The 17,246-nt window shown below is 37.9% G+C and overlaps 1 protein-coding gene across 2 annotated transcripts in view; it reads left to right on the top strand.

Annotated features, from left to right (window-relative positions):
* The first annotated feature begins 8,171 nt into the window (after positions 1–8,171).
* The window catches only part of LOC149200665 (uncharacterized), a 337,216-nt gene continuing 328,141 nt past the window's right edge, over positions 8,172–17,246 (top strand). The window contains exon 1 of one of the 2 annotated variants that reach the window (XM_089402773.1): positions 8,172–8,640. The gene's annotated coding sequence lies outside the window, so the exon portion shown is untranslated. The remainder of the gene's footprint in view (positions 8,641–17,246) is intronic. The other variant, XM_089402772.1, reaches the window with a different exon arrangement.

Genomic DNA, 17,246 nt, shown 5'->3' with positions numbered 1-17,246 from the left:
CCATGGTGGAAGAGATGTATTTGGAATTTAAGAAGGGTCAAGGTGAAAGCACTTCAACACCCAAACCATACAAAGGAGTAGAGGAACCTTTTCTAGTTGCCCCTTAAGTCATGGCAAACAAGTAGAAGAATTGGATTATTATGTAAAGGACCAACTCTTATATCATTTGGGAAATTTATGCATTCCACAAACTGAAAGAGTTAACATAATTCGAGAAGCACATACTTCTCTTATATCAGGTCATTTTGGTGTAAGTAAAACAATTGCACAATTGCACAATTGCAAAGGTTCTGTTATTGGCCAAGAATGCATGAGACAGTTTCTACATATATCAAAGGATGTACAATGTGTGCTACAAGCAAACCAAATAATAGAAAATTAGGCTTGTACACTCCACTCCCAATTCCTTCACGTCCTTGGGAAAGTGTTTCCATGGATTTTATTGGGGGATTGCCAAAGTCTAGGAAAGGTCATGATTATTTGTATGTTGTTGTGGATAGGTTTAGTAAAATGTGTATTTTGATACCATGTAACAAGCAGGTTATAGCTGAACAAACAACAAAGTTGTTCTTTCATAATGTATGGGTTCATTTTAGGTTACCCACTTCTATTGTATCTAATCGAGATTCTCGATTTGTTGGGAAGTTTTGGTCAAGTTTATGGGAGTTGATGGACACCAGGTTGAAGAAGAGCACAACATTTCATCCACAAACAGATGGTCACACAGAAGTGGTAAACATGACAGTGATCCAGTTGCTCAGAGGCTATTGCAGCAAGCATCCCAAGCTTTGGCATGAGCATTTGTGTTATGTGCAACATGCTTACAATCGTGCCAAACACTCTTCTACTCAGAGATCTCCTTTTGAGACTTGTTTTGGTTTTATACCAAAGTCTCCCTTGGATTTTCTCTTTGGTAAAGACATAGCAGTTAATGGACACAGTGATGTGGACAAAGTAACCAAGTTGATTGAACAAATCCAAGAAATTCACCAGGCAGTATAGGAATAGCTAGAAAGAAGTCAACCAAGTATAACGCAAGACATGACAAGCATAGAGTTGAGCATAGTTTTCAAGTTGGTGATCAAGTCTGGTTGTACATCAGCAAAGACAAAATGCAAGGTGAAGGTAAGAAGCTAAAACCAATAAGGTATGGACCTTTCAAGATACTTGATAAAATTGGTGAAAATGCTTTTCGCCTTGATTTGCCAGCTTATATGCAGATCTATTTAGTCGTTAATGTAGAAAACTTGAGATTGTATGAACCTTCATTGATTGAAGATCCTGAAGAGCAAAGTCAGTTGCCTTCTATTGGGGATTTGTTGCCTGAGTATCTCAATGAGTTACAGGAGGACACAGTTCTGGACAGGAAGGTAAGAACTATGCGTCAAGGGGATGTTGAGTACCTGAGAGTGGGACTCAAAGGTTCAAATCCAAGCAAAGCTCAATGGATGGAAATTGGACAAGTGAGGGCGCAGTATCCTCACTTGCTCGAATGCTAAAACCAACTTTTGGTGGTCCAAAAGCTTTTCAGTGGGACGTCGTGATCCAAAATGGATCTTGGAAAAACCTCTTAAGTCTTTAATTGTATTTAAAATGGGAAAATATGTTTCAAAGTCCCTTAAAGATTTGTTCGAATTGCAACATGGCCAAAGGAAGGACTTATCGAGGGCTCGAGACATTGTGATATGAGATCGCTGATCGCAATATCACATCACAACAATACAAAGGAGCGGGGCATATGCAACATGCGATAAAGCCAGACCCGAAAGGGTTTATAGATGCGACTTTATATATTTTGAGTTCCAATAATCAATTTTGTTGTCGGGATTTCTATGTATTTCTTTTTATTCCAAGAATATCGTATACAGATCAAATATGCGTTATATCAGGGATTTTCACCCGTGCCTAAAGAACCTTCCGTTTGTAAACAACTACCTATGTGCCTTAAGCGTTTTGCAATGAGTGTTTAACGCTCGACAAGGAGATGAAGGGACAAAGGCTGGGAGGCAGAGAGCCCGAAAAGGAAGGTGAACGGACAGGGCCAAGAGGCTTAAAAACCACTCAATGGCAAAGACAGAGGGAGGGAAGCAGTTGCTTAGAGACAGAGAGTTAGAGAAAACGCAGCTACAAACAGTTGATCAGAGGCACTAAGAGGGAGAGTCTGTGTACTCTTTAGACTCAAGGTTTTCGAGTGAAATGCCTGTGTAATATCACTGTTGTTGTGTTATGGCTCTTATTGAGCTCACACCTGTAAACTCTATTCTTGAAGACATAATATAGAGGTTGACACTGAAAGCTGGACCAGGAGACGTAGCCAGGAAGTCTGCTGAACTCCTTGATTATTTGTTGTGTTGATGTGTGTGTATTATGTTTATAACCGTTCATTGTCTATATTATTCGCAATCTTTTCGATCTGTTTCACTAAATAATATAGGCATTCCTGCACATGAGTCTATAATACCTTAATATTGATTTAAGATCTCATTTCAGATCAAGTACACTTTCAGAAGGATGTCACCACAGAGTACACAGACACCATCATAGACTACCAAGTTTGAAATTAGTTCGCCACTGTCAATCATCACGAGGATGTCGAAGAGTTGGTCTTCCCACAGCTGTCTGAGTCTTAGTGATGTCTTGCTCAAGCCTATTTTGTCTCACATGGGTACATGTGCAGATTGTAATGTAACATGTTGTAAAAGTGATAGACCAAGTGTCGATAGTGAAATGTAACAGTCATGTAGTAGTTGAAGAGTCATGAGGGTAGATGAAGAGTCACAAAGGGGAATGTCAAGGGTCACCCCACTCGTTTCTATTTATAGAACCTCATAACTCATTGTAGAAGCTTTTTGGGAGACAAGCTTCCTATAGGTATATCTTAGAGAAAGCTTGGAGTGTATTATAACAAGCCTTAGCTTCTCCACAGTGCAGAGCTAATATATCTCTTTGGAGGAGCAGGCGATAATGACTGTAATGTTCCGTTTTCGGGACTAGTGGTTGGTCATGGTTGTATGTATGATTGGAACTTTCACTTTCTTAATATAATAGAGCCAACACATTTCATGCATATGTTGTTATTGTAGTTTAGTTGTCTTGGTTACTCTAATGATATATGTAGATGTTTTCTTACACTTGTATGTCTGAACTCTTTCTATATATGTTTGTATGAATCTTACTGAGATGTGCTATTAGTTTAAGCATCACTTTGGATCGTTGGTTAACCTGCTTTCCAGCTTGTAATGTATCTTTGCTCGTGTGTTCCCTTTCAAGTCCTGTGCTTCCACAGGTTTTTAAGGGGCGTACTCATTCCCCATTTTACGTGTTAGAACTATTCATGCACCTTCCTTGGGTTGTTGCGGTGGTCACACCCTTGTTACCGACAAGGGCATCTTACTTACCTCTGCACACAACCGTGGTCAAGGCAATACCGTACTACCCTAGTGCTGGGACTCCTACACCAAATAGTCTGAGGTCTAGTTGGAACTTCTTACCGGGGAGATCCCCTGACATGTTGGCGGGTACAACACCGTCAACATGACCCTGATGACCTCCCACGGTGAAAGAAATGGAAGATGAGGGAGTAGGAGATCCTTTCAAAATATTGCTCGAAGAAGCTCTCAAGCGACAAATGAATGAGATGATGGACAACTTTGTCGAGAACCTTCAACGGATGCCCATAGATGATGCATCTTCATCCAGTAGCCACCTTGGAGGCACCACTCCCTTTAAGGTACAATTCAACTTTGACATTCCCGTATTTGAAGGCCAGATAGATGCAAATGTCGTAGATAAACGATTAAATCTGTTGGAAGGATATTTTTCAATTCATGAATTTTCCAATAGGAAAAATATTACTTTTGCACTCCTCAAAGCTACACCCCACATCAAGGAATGGTGGGAAACCTATTGCGAACAAAGGGACGAGAGGGAACCCTCACTATTTTTAGTTGCACCCATTTGGAATTCTTTATGAGATGCCATCATGGAACATTATTACCCTGTCGGGAGCTATGGAGATAAGTACATAAAATGGACCACACTATGACAAGGAAGGGACCAAGATGTACTGAAGTTCACAAATATTTTTCATGCCCTTTTCACGAAGTTCGGTATCAAGGACTCTGAGAAGCATTGGTACTCAATTACTGCGATGTCTACACAAATACCTAGGCCATAAAGGTGTTCCTTGAAGCTAGCACGCTAAGCTGATTTGGGAGGCACACTACAGTCAGATCGTAGGACACTTTGGTGTGGAGAAAAATGTGGTCGTACTATAAAAGTATTTTTATTGGCCCAAAATCCAACAAGATGTTGGAAAATATATCAGATCTTACACTCCCTGTGTCATTGCCAAGCCAACCATCAAGAAGCAAGGCCTGTACACTCCTTTGCCTACTCCCAACCATCCCTAGGAATCCATCTCCATGGATTGTCTATCTGGCCTCCCTTCTACCAAGCATGTTAATGGCTGTGTATTTGTGGTTGTGGACAAATTTTCTAAGATGACTATGTTAGTGACTTGCAAGAAGAGTATCACAATAGAGAACACTGCCAAACTCTTCTTTGAATGAGTGTGGGTACATTTTGGGATCCTGTAAAACATTATATCAGATTAGGATAGTAGGTTCCTAAGCACATTTTGGTCGAGCATGTGGACACTATTGGACACCAAGCTCACCAAGTCGACCGCATTCCATCCCCAGATTGATGGCTAGACAAAGGTCGTCAACATGATGATAGTGCACATACTCTGCATGTACAACTCCAAGCATCCACGAAACTGGGATGAGAGCCTTCCTTATGTGCAACACAATCATAACAAATCTCTCCATAACTCAACTAGTCGCAGTCCCTTTCAAGTGAGTATGGGATTTCAACCATTGTGTTTGATTGATGTTTCCATGCCTCAAGAGACTACACAGACAAAATCAACACATATACAGTCCGAGGCTGATAAAACAACCAATTTTATTGAGCACATCCAACACATCCACTAGCAGGTTCATGACATCTTGGAGAAGTCCAATGGAAATTATAAGAAACAACATGATCAACATCGGGTGCCACAAAAGTTTAAGGTGGGTGACAAAGTTTGGTTACATTTGCAGAAAGAATGCCTTGCCGGAGCCCATTGAAAGATCCGACCACTCTTATATGGGCCTTACACCATCACCAAGGTTGTGCGTCACAACGCTTTCAAGCTCAACATTCGCCCATTCCTTCGTCTGCACTCAGTGTTCAATGTGGGTCGCCTTCAACCATACTTTCCACCATTGCTGAACACATCGTACGTTGTAGAATAACTAACATCAACATAGATCAACCTAAACTGCATGGAATGTGCCACAACTAATCAAAGTATGGACACACAGATTAGGACAACTCGCCAATAGAAGATCCAACTGTATCGGGTTGTTAAAATTGGCCAACTGCAACACCAAGGCAAGTGGATCACCAGGGACTAAGTTCAACAAAGGTTTCCCCATCTCATGGAGCCACTCAACACAATGGGGCCCATTGTTTCCTAAGTTGGGAGGATTGATCCAGGTGGATATTGGTGGCCACCCGCTTATTCCACTTGGACCCCCATTTTTTTTTTTTTTTCTTCAGTTTCCTTAATTGTAGCACAACTTACTTTTTGGTAGTTTTTTCGGGTCCTAAACTTCCAGAGCCATTTTGAGGGCCTAAAAGATGTTTTTTTTTGGAAAATAGAGAAACACGAAAAGTGAAAGACCTATTTACTAGTTTCTTTGACCTCCTCTTGGAGATATTCGAAACAAGCTATTATGATAGTCAAACGAAGATTGTATGCCAAAGTTATGACCTTGGGAAGTTAACGTTCCAACTAACCCCAACATGGCCCACAAGCTTTTGGCACTTTATCTCCTAGGGTGAGGTTTTTGGATGTGTAGGGTTTCCCATTGTTTGAAAATGATAAAAAGGCCTCTGATCCTCATTGTAACACAGTTTTGAGGCATGTAGCCGCCACATCTCTTCTCAGAAATAAACTACCATCGCTTGAGCTAGTTTATTTTCATTTTGCATGTAAACAATTTTTGGTATTTTATTAATTAATTGAAGTTCGTTTTTCATTGTAGCTTTGTGTTTCTGTTTAAATCTGTATTTCCTTTCGTTCCTGCATAAGTATAGATCATAAGTTGCTAATATGAAAAGTCTCCAGCATTATGAAACAAAGCGGAATACCTTATCAAAGCTTCCCAAATCATGTCGCCTTCCTTGCAAATATCTTATTGCACAAGGAAGAAGCTCGATTCAATTCAAGGGCCATTAACTAGGATGGCATACATACCTCCATTACTTACACATTTCATTTGTTTTTGAGGGTGGAAGGCATGCCTCCCTCAGCTAGTGCTTGAGTTGATGGTGACTATGTCACCCTCATCCCCAATCTCTTCCATGATCACCTCATCTAGGTACAAAATATTCCATTCTTACTTATCAACAAATTATTATTTTAACTTTACACAAGAAACAAATTTATATAATGAATAACCATAGTTGCAAAATCATTGGCTATTTTGTTTTATCTAATGCTTACATCTATTATCAAGTATATTCTTATTAAGAATTGTTGTAATCACAATTAAAATGCTTAACCATTTTGGAGACGTTTATTACTATTTCCTTTTAAATTATGTAAGTACCTAGTAATGCAAAGTGATAAATAACATGTCGTAACAATAGTAAAACATGTATTAATGTAGAGCATAAAATGATACTTAAAAAAAATAATTCAAAACTTTGTTTCCTTCAATTTGGTTATGCTTTACAAGGAATAAAAGATGAAATCTTAGAAGGTAAAAGTGGGGAAACATTATAAAAAAACCATATGAAATAAATGTTAGACACAATATTTAGAGAAAAAGAATCCAAATATCTTCATGATTACTAAGTTAGACTAGAGAACCGATACACAAATGATAAAAACAAAACACCACTCATCCCATTATAATCAATGTTAAAAAATTAAACAACAAGATTCAAACAACTTTGTCTATATAAAAAATCTATAAATGCATAAAGGAGCAATTCCACCCGAATGGATTTGCCCGTCAACGAATCTTAACAGCCCTAACCCCGAGGGCATTGAGGAGATTTGACCCCGTGACCTCCCAACTAGGAAAGTACTTTAGCAATAGGAACTTGACCAATTGAGCTATCCCTTGGGGCTATTTCAATTCTTATTAATATGAACAACTAAATTAAAAGTTTAATTATATTCATATAAAATTGAACAAATTATATAAATAGTAATGATGAAAATTCCATAAAAATGATATTACTACCATTATTATTATTATTATTTTTATTATGAAAATAAAATAATATTTTTTTCCGAATTTAGATTTGTGATCCATAATGTTTAAATTTTTTTTTTTTCCAAGAGATCACATTAAATAATTATTTGAAGCCAACCTTTCGAAACATTAGCTCCAAGTAATTACTCAATGTAATCTCCCAAATTTTTTTGTTTTTTGTTTTTTGTTTTTTTTTTTTTTAAATAATATTTTAATAATAAAGATAAAATGATACAAAAGTAATAAAAATAGTAAATTATTATTACTAAAACGTCATTAATATTATTGCGAAAGTGATAAACAAATATTAAAAATAAGTAATAAAAAATATTGGAGGAAAAGACAATTAATATTACTACAAAGGTGATAAAAATTAAAAATTAAAAAAAAAAATTTCGGCCTGGAGTATGCCGTAAAACTGCTTCTGCTTGGCTAAGAGCTCGTCTTCCTCGGACGTAAGGAAACAGGTTAACGGCCCAAGACCCAGAGGCATCTGGCAGGAGTGAAAGCTTGCTCCCTTACGGACCACCAGCGGGTTATTACAGGTGGCGTGGTTTTCCTTGATAACGGTGATGAGTCAAACCGACATTCGCGGATAACAGCCAGAGATGGCTGTCCTCACTGTTGGTTTGACACCTGAGTTTGATAGGTTTTGCCACCTTCGAGAAAAGAAAAAAAAAAAAAAAAAAAAAAAAAAAAAAAAAAAAAAAATAAAAAATAAAAATCATTAATATTAAGAAAAATAAAAAATACCAAAATAATAAAATAAAATATAACATATTGACTTGCACTTCAAAGCTAAGTTTACAATCCATTGGCCAATGAAGGAGAATATGCCCATTAGTAACTAACAAATATTTTCCAATAATTTTTGATGGATCCGTAAAGCATGTCATGGGGATGGTGTGGAGATATCCCTGCAATGCTATTTACCCAATATATAATTTTACACATAATAACAAGAGGACAAATCCCCAAAGCCTTCGATCTACAAGGGAGCGACGACCTCACAGTCTCGAGTTCAAGTCTAACAGAGCTGAGGCATTGTGCCCTTGAATATCATCAGTGCCACTTCTTCACATTTCTGAGATTATCAACAATCAAGCAACTCTGTTCTAATTCATGGAATCATATAGTCATCATACGCGGCCGTTGAGAGCAGCGCCTGGTCATTGGACGGCTTATTGGACCGCCTTATAGTAGCCTGAGGGAGCAAAGAAGCGCAAGGGAGGGCAGAGGACGTCATCTGAATGCTCTCATGATATTAGTAATTTATGCTCCGTGATATGCGGCAGGGCCATATGCCCGTTCAGGATAACAGGTCAGTAGGTTTTCTGTAGCTGTTTCTGTAGCTGTTTCTGGCCACTCGATATCTAAATCTTGTACATTATCTGATTTCAGTTAGGGCAGACGGTGCGGAAAAATCTTTGAATGAATATGAACTTTGTAAGGAAAAATGTTATAATTTTCAACTGGTGCAGGAATTTAATTTAAAGGCTTAATTATTTTTTGGCTTTAACTGAGACGGAAAGGGTTTGGTCTGACGATCAGCCGCCTCCAGGTCTAGAGTTCAGAACGTATGCAGAAACAACGTAAGTTCCATCAGTAATGTCGAGAATGTGTCACGGAGCTACTGCTTATAGGTTCAAACTACCCACGATTCTTACTTTCTTTGATGATTGAATAGCTGTGGTGAAGTTTAGTACACTCCACGGCTTCTCTGGTCATCATTTTTATAGCTGCGCAAACCCTCAGATTGGTTTTAGTTATATTTAATTATTATTTGCAAACTCTTATATGGGGTACTGCAATTTAGCGGAGAAGTCCAGTCTGGAAGTAATTTGAAGTAGGCTGCATAGAGTGGAGTTGGAGTTTAACACCTTGTTTATGAGTATGGATTTGAACTTTAAGATGACTGCGTTTCATTAAAAGCGAGGTTAGAAACCCATAGTTGCTTTGGTGGCAATATACAAGAGGTGAAAATGTCCAACAAAGTCTTGGTCCACTGTTGAAATTGGCGTATTGTTAAACTGTCCACAGGGTTTCCATTCTCCTTGTGGTCTGTCCGCTCCTATGGGATGCACAAAAGGACAAGGACAGGTTCAAGTCCCAAAGGAATTTGGCATAATAGGCACCCATCTTGCTTTGCACACAAATGGAAGGAAGTTTGTGTTATGCAATGCGGCTCCCAACCTCAGGCATGTTTCTGGAAAAACTTTCGAAAAAGGAAGTAGAAATCAGTTACACGGGGGCACACTACTTAAGGTGGGACGTGTAGCCCATTTATCATGACTGTATTTAAAATTTTGGACAGGTCCCTTATGTGAAGGACCTCAACGTTTAATGTTTTCTAGAATTTGGGGGTGTCTCCATATGTCCTCTGGATATGTTGTACTTGTTCGTTCCTATATCACCGAGTCCCAGAATTTTAGTGGAACATTGAGATGAAATTAAATAAAAATGGAATTATATTATTGTCCCCTCATGACCAAAGAAAAGGTTAATGGGACTGGAGTACAAATTTGGTACACATAGCAAAATAAGGAGTTCATAGCGCTTCATTTAAAAAAGTAACACTTATAGGCTAGCAATATTGCAGTGCGATAAAAGTGAAGAATGGAAGGTTTTAATTGACAAGGGAAACTCTGCACAATATCTAAGAGAATAGTGAGGAAGAGTAGGATTATAATAAGGAAAAGTTTTTAGTCATAGTCTAAGTCATTGAAAAAGTCTGCGATGCCATTGATCGCAATAAATTTCCTAATATTGAGCCTAATGTTGTCGTTGGCAAAGTGGCCCAAGGCAAGAGGAAGTGTCTAGAGTCTAGACTAATGGGGAGGGGGGATGTTGCAAGGGAACAAAACTAACTGCATAGAGAGTGGTCATCTATAGAATTGTACAAAAACTTGCTGATTCAAGGGTTGGCCCTTTGGCTAGTGTTGTTGGGTGCTTTTCACGTGTTATTGGTCATTGGAGTGATTCTCATAGAGTCATGTCACCTTAACATGCATGTTGTGCAACCTACAATGCTATATGTAGTGTTGAAATAATTTAGTGTTCTAAATATCTCCTGTTTCTCCTGATATTTCTGATGTCTTTTGAGTTTTTCAGGTTGCCAATTCACTCAAAAATTTTCAGAATTTTGTAGCGCTAAGTTTATTCTTTTTGTTTTGCTTTCTTCAATATTTTCCTTGATATATCTGATAAGTTTCTTTTTGGACCCTGAACAATATATTCCCTGAAATAATATCTATAACAAAAATCTTTGATTTCTTGCTATTATTTGCCAAAATTTCCGATTTTTTTTTTTTTTTAATTCATTGAGTTATATGAGTTTTTTATGTCTGAGTTTATGCTTAATAAGTTGTGCCTTTTTTTACCATTTTTTCCCAATTCTGCCATTTTCTTGGGTTTTGATGACCTTGCCATTTTTTTTGCAGATGTTGAGTTTTTCAATGTTTGTACTATTTATGCATCTAACAGAGAGATTTTTTGGGCGAAAATACCTTATGACAATGGCTGATCATGGTTCTGTTTTCTCTTAGCAAGGTGGTTTTGACTTTCCTATCTAGTCATGTTTGAAGATACGGTATTGGCTTTCGATGTGTCTACATGCATAAAGTCTATCTTAGTTTTTTAAGCATCTATAAGACACTATCATAATCTAAAGTAACTATATATATCTTGAAAAGCGCATGAAATGTATTGCTATAATTGTTAAGTTACATTGAACATGAAAAAGGAGCATACATTGGACATAATAAATAGCAATTTGCAGATTTAATGCTTTTGCAAGGTACAATTTTATAACAATAAATGTGTTTTGGAATCTGGATTATGGGTGCATGTCCTCTTTTAAACAAGATTGTATGGAATGAATGAACTCTGGATTAGATTTAGAAGAAATTTCTGAAATATATTCATTTAAGTTGAGTTGGCTTAAATTCAAGAAGAGAACAAAACCTAGACAAAAGGAATATGGACCGTATACACTTATAATGATGTCATGTAATGTAGAACTTAATTATTCCTGAAGATTTATTTTTCTTTGCAATATGGATATTGGTCCACTGGTCTCTTCTCTCAAAACATAACAATGATGGTGAGTCGCACAACTGCTCTTAATAAATAAGAGAATACCTCCCAATAGCCTTGAAAGGTAACGATTTCAAATAATCATATACATCTCTATGTGTTGATGGGTATAATAATGGCCAATATATACCAATTTATCAAACATTTATCACATATGCCCAATTGCTAGATGACCTACTATTTATGATAAAAGTTGCCCCTTTTATTGGCTAGAGGGTTCAAAACAAATCTCTCCCTCCCAGAATAGCTTTGTCCTCGAAGCATAAGATGAGCCGCTTTTGTAAGATATTTATAAGTTGGAATTGAATTTTCATCATTTGTGATCATCAATAATTCGATACAAAATATATATGGTGTAAATCATTGATAGTCCACCTTTGTATGGTTTCTTATTCTTGATTCCACCCTTGTACATGATCTTGCCATTTTTTTGTTTGTCTTTGATTGTACTATGTCATGTAATTGTCCTTCCTTTGATTTCAGGTGTATCAATAATGCTTTCCCTTAATTTTTTTGAAAGTTGCATGTTGATTAAAGGCTTTGTCTACTTGTAGGCTTTCCTAGTAGTGAGGATGTTGATATGGTTTAACCTTTGTAGCATTTATCTCTTTGTCATCAAACTCATCTTCAATCTTTCTTCTAGGTTACTATCTTTCAAATTCCATTGTCTCTTGATTTTTTTGTTTGTTTGTATATTTGACCATTTTTTGGTAAAGAGAAATATAGTTCTTCACTTGTGTATTAAATGTTCCAAATGAGGATGTTAGTACTGTGCTAGACCCCTATGTATTTTCCTTCTCTTCTCGATTTTGGATGGAGGACGGTAGTAACCCCAAGGGACTTATTGGGATTTCATCTCCATACCTCTGTGAACTTTCACACAAGCACATCTACAAACCCAACTGACCCTTGGGGCTTTCTTGTATTTTTCACTTGTTTGGGTCAAAATTTAGGGTTTCCTCAACCCTCGTACAAATAACTTCCATAATTCTTCTAGTGGTCTCTCTGTCTATGGTGATTAAATGTATCTCTATTTGATTTCAAACTCTTAATTTCCTTAAGGACGACTTATTATGGTTTCTCAATTTGGAATTTGTTTCTCCTTTTTTCAATTTCTTACTTCAACTCTTCTTTGTCATTCTTTGATGTCTTTGTCGTTATTTGATTTAACTCTTCAATTTCATTAATAAGTGTTTTATTAAGATCTTGTTACATGGATTGGTTTCATTGTAATTAGATTGGTTTCATTGTAAATCCTTTCATAGATCTTCCAATTTTCTTCCTATATTCTTATTTTATCTTGACTTCTTTCGATTGATTATCCATTGAATAATAATTTTCAAATTCATCACATAAAAAGGTCTAACTTTCTTATGTCAAGCTTGTTGATTTTTGGTAGCGAAGGAGGGGAAGAAGAATATCGAAGTTTGACTAGAAGCTTGACAAACGTTGACCGAGTTTTTTGAGGTCAGTTTGACCTATGTTGACTGAGATTTTTTTAGGCAGTTTGACTGTCGAAAAGAGGAGTAGATTGAGATGTTTTTCTGGGGTAGAGTTGACCGAATTTCTGGGAAGTTGACCAACCTTCGTTTGGGCAGTTTGACCAAGTTTACTAGCAGCTGTAGGAGGCCAAATTTTGGCCATGTTGACTAAGGGTGACTGAAATTCTTGGCAGCAGCAGGAAGGCCAAATTTCGGCCTGTTGGACCATGATTGACTTGTGTGGATTTCATGGTCAGTTTGACCAAGTTTGACTTGAAAAATATCAGATTGTACTTCGCTGAATTGAACAATTTCTCCCAAGAATAGGTTGCTGAATTTTTCCCTAGGTTAGGTTTTCCTAGGTAAATTTATGTCTCTTTTGTGCTTGGCTGTCTCTTTATGATCCTACTATCATTATTCCATTATTGTTGAGATTTTCTATGTATAATTGCTTAATGATGTATGTGACATAAGTTAATTTGTTTAAGAAATCATTGGAAAGTAATTATTAGATTAGAAGACCAGATTTCTCATGAAAATTCAACATGGTGTTAGAGCCTAGGTGAAAGAGAAGCTATTAAAGAGACTTGAAGCTAGTCTAGAAACAAAGGGAGCTTGGGATCGTGTTTTGACTCTAGATCCTTAAGAAGTTTCATGAAACATAGCTCCTACATACCTTACAAAATGACATGATATGCTGAACTGGTAACCTTGGGAAAATACCATACATGGTTAAGTCTGTCTAGAGCATGTGATTTAGCCCTCCTTGTTGCAATAATCCTTATGAAGAATTCTCAGCTAGGGGAAAGTCAAATCATATGATCTGATTTTTGTGTTTGGAGAAGGATTCTGCCTTAGAGAAGAAGGTTGTGTTACTTATTTGTTGGAAGAGAAGGATACACAGTGATATGTCTGCTATTTAAGGTAGAATCATGTTTCTATTTGTGACAGTGGAAGAGGGCTGAAGCCCTAGATCAGAGGATCGAAAAAGCATCAGGACTAGGGTGTAGCTTATTTGAGGTAGGTCGCAGGTAGAGAAGGGGGACTGAAAGACCTCAAAGGCTTGAACAATGGGTTCGAGATGCCTTAGACAGTGGAGAGGCTATCGAGTTGAAGTTTGGAGACTGCTAAGCATGTATTGTGAAGTCTATAAGCACTTGTGTATAAAGAGTCTAGACATGATCCTTCCTTGTGAGTGGAGGAGGCATTTGACTAATGCCTTGTATATGCTGTTGAAATTAAAATTGTATTGGTTGAGATATGTTGCTAGGTTCTTGCCAAAACATATTGGTATATGGCAAAGTTTTTCTTTCAAGCATTTAATTTGATTTGATTAAAGAAAGTTACTCCAGAGCTAAAGGGCGCTGGGGAGGAAGGAAGAAAAGTCATAACACTTAAGCTAAATTATGAGCCCTTCTTGGAAGAGCTGGTAGACTTAGGGTTTGTAAACCCTAAAAAAGACTTGAAGGTTATAATTTAGAAAGCCTTAGGGTTTGTGGACAACCCTAGAAAAGTGTTGAAAATTGATGAATGAAGAAACCCTAGCTCATACAATTCATGCAAGAAAGGAAAGGAAAGCTACATGCATTGTAGTTTATGATGATGATGAGGATGAACATTTCTAACTCGATGAGATTGCAGATGGATTGCAGTGATTTCTGCAAGAAGACGATCAAGAGGGAGTTGAGAATTCCCTACAATTCTTGGATCAAAAGATAAATACTTCATATCTTTCTTCCTTGATCATTATTACTTTATTTCTGGTCAACCTCCTGTCTTTGCATCCTTTTTTTTTTGCTTGAGTATAATTGTTTCTAAATTCTTCCATAGCCCCCTAATGAGGTTTGTAGGTACATCATGAAGGTTGCCAAGGCTCTGGTAGCAGATGGAAGCAACGGGAAGAATGAAGCAAATTTTGTGAGAAGAGGATTCTCCTAGGATTGAGCACAAACTTAGCTAGAGTGATTTGTGTTCAATAGGAAGAAATTGTATTGACATCTAGAATTGTGCCAGATGACCATAAGAGCTCCTAGTTTAGAGGGAGTAGGCAGGCCAACAAGTTTGAAGGATGCCATGATGGAGGAAATTTTGCCGAGACCTGAAGGGAAATTAGTGGTGACTTCCAAGATCAATCATGTAACATAGATAAGTACAAAGCGATATTTGTGAGGGTTCTCCCAGAAAGAGGGAGAGGACCATGAGGAGACATTTGCTCCAGTTATTAGGGCTTAAGGTACATGATAGGGAATCTCATGTTTGTAGACTAAAGAAAGCCTTGTATGGACCTCGGGCATGATCTTGTTATTATGACTTCTTTTTGACGGGAGCAAATGGACTCACACGACAAAGGGAGCAACAGTGGCAGGAGGATTTGCTTTCATGATAGAGGAAGCAATTAGGATTATCTCAGGAAGCCTTGCTTCAAAGGGAGTTGACCTCTAAGTTCGAGATGAAGCATCTACGTTGATGCATTACTTCTTTGGTCAAGGGAAGCATACTATTGAGATCCTTTAGAGATTTGGGATGATGGACTAGAAGATTGTCAAACTAGATGCCTAGAGATGGGAGGTATCTAAGAGCAGTATGCCTTCTATGAGTGGACCATGCCAGACAATAGACATGCTTCAATGACTAGGAAGCAACAGTGGTAGAGGGAGCAACCAAGATTGGCACAATAAGATTTGTTTCAGTGTCAGAGGGAGCACCCGGTCAAGGTGACCAGGAAGTAGCTATGGTGACGGATCCAATGAAGGAAGCCGATTGAGCCGAGATATGTATCACATGTATGGAGGTACCAACATGGTGTAGTTGGATATGGACAACTGCATGGATATATAGATTCCGATTGAGCGAGAAGTGTCGAAGACAGGAAGAGCACATTAGGATGTTGCTTTAGTTTGGGTTTTGCAGGAAGCAAACGTCTTTCGCACTCAGCACTGCAGAGGCTAAGTATATTGCAACTAATTTGGCGAGTTGTGAAGTAGTGAGGCTTTAGAAGCTACTCTCAGGATTGTTTTGACAAGGTTTTGGAGACGATCGTGATGACAACTTAAAGCACATTGAGATCAAGTACTGAGACATGGTACAAAGGGGAGCAATTTGGCTCCATTACATTTCTATAGACGAGCATGTTGCTGACATTCTCACAAAGCCTCTGTCCCAAATGAAGTTTGTTTACTTCAGGGACAAGCTTGGAGTGGTTGAGAATGCTTCCCTTTGTTAGAGGTAGTGTTAATGTTGTAGCATCAATGGATAGATATTCTCCCTAGGTCAAGGGTATTGACCAGGAGCCATGTAATGTGGCTAGGGAGATTGGCCAGAGAGCATCAGGGCCTAGAGTGCTCCCTTGGTCAGAAGGTTCTGACCATATTGCCAAGGGTTACTTGGCTAGTGGGTAGAATGACTGCCCCATAACATCGGGCAAGTGTTTTACCTTTCAGTATCATGTTACGACATGAAGGAATGGTAAATTTGTCCATGGCTTCACCATTGGTCAGGGATACTAACCTGGTTCCAAGTGATGACTTGGATAATTGGTGACCCAGGACGAGTCTTGTGTTTACTCCAGTCAAGGGTACCTGACCATATCGCCAATGGTATTTGGCTAGTGGGTGACTAGATACATTTGCATGATGTTGATGCAGGATGCTTTCCACATGGTTCTAGGATAGAACATGAAGTGGATGGATACATTAACATATCAAGCTCATTCAATCTTTTCTTTGGATGAAGAAATTGTTCAGCAAAGAAGACATCTGAGAAAGTCAAATTTAAATACCTCCTTAACTAAAAGGAAGTGTTGATTTTTGGTAGCTACGGTCGGTATTGAAATCAACCTTTTAAAAGAAATTAAAACTATTAATTTTGAGCTCGTGTAGGCTCCAAAGAGATAGGTCGACCCCACCAGTTGAATGGGTGTGACTCTTGGTCAAAACCCACTTGATTTGACCACTATATATATCTATATATATATATATATATATACACCAATTTGGCCTCCCTCATTTGGACAATTTGGATCACGCACAAGTAATCTTTTCTTTAGTTCACACGTGTGAAGGAGAGGAAGAAGAAGATCAAAGTTTGACCAATATTGACCGAGTTTGTTTGAGGTTAGTTTGAACTATGTTGACAAAGATTTTTTGAGGCAATTTGATTGCAGAAAAGGAGTAGACCGAGACTTTTTTCTGGGGAAGAGTTGACTGAATTTCTGGGTAGTTGACCAAGCTTTGTCTGGGTAGTTTGATTGAGTTGACCAATAACTACAATAGGCCGAATTTCAACCCTGTTGACTAAGGATGACCAAAATTCTTGGCAGTAGTGGGAAGGCCAAATTTCGGCCTATTTGACT

The sequence above is a fragment of the Pinus tabuliformis genome, chromosome 2_1 (assembly GCF_031772625.1).
Source record: "Pinus tabuliformis cultivar Carrire ecotype Pingquan chromosome 2_1, CPIR1, whole genome shotgun sequence".
Lineage (NCBI taxonomy): Eukaryota > Viridiplantae > Streptophyta > Pinopsida > Pinales > Pinaceae > Pinus > Pinus tabuliformis.
This window is presented reverse-complemented; position numbering and strand designations above follow the sequence as displayed.